This window comes from Penaeus monodon, chromosome 15 (assembly GCF_015228065.2).
Source record: "Penaeus monodon isolate SGIC_2016 chromosome 15, NSTDA_Pmon_1, whole genome shotgun sequence".
Taxonomy (NCBI): Eukaryota; Metazoa; Arthropoda; class Malacostraca; order Decapoda; family Penaeidae; genus Penaeus; species Penaeus monodon.
In genome coordinates, this window is record NC_051400.1 from 32,135,966 (window position 1) to 32,136,167 (window position 202).

At 67.3% G+C, this 202-nt stretch overlaps 1 protein-coding gene across 1 annotated transcript in view; it reads right to left on the reverse strand.

Moving 5' to 3' along the window:
* Positions 1-202, reverse strand: part of LOC119582331 — a gene marked incomplete at its 3' end in the record, with an annotated part of 7,907 nt that overhangs the window by 4,536 nt on the left and 3,169 nt on the right.

The window sequence follows — 202 nt, forward strand, 5'->3', positions numbered from 1 at the left end:
CATGCATGTCTCTCTCTTTCTGCTTACACACATGTGCGAGCGCCAAACGTACAGGGGTCGCTCCATCATGACTGACGCGAGCCAAACACGGCGCCGCCACGCCCCGGGCGCTCACCCGAAGGCCCGCCCATCACTCATCCTCGAGCTGGCGCCGGGCGGGAGAGGGGCAGCTCGGCCCTGATGGGCTCGCCATACGGGCCGC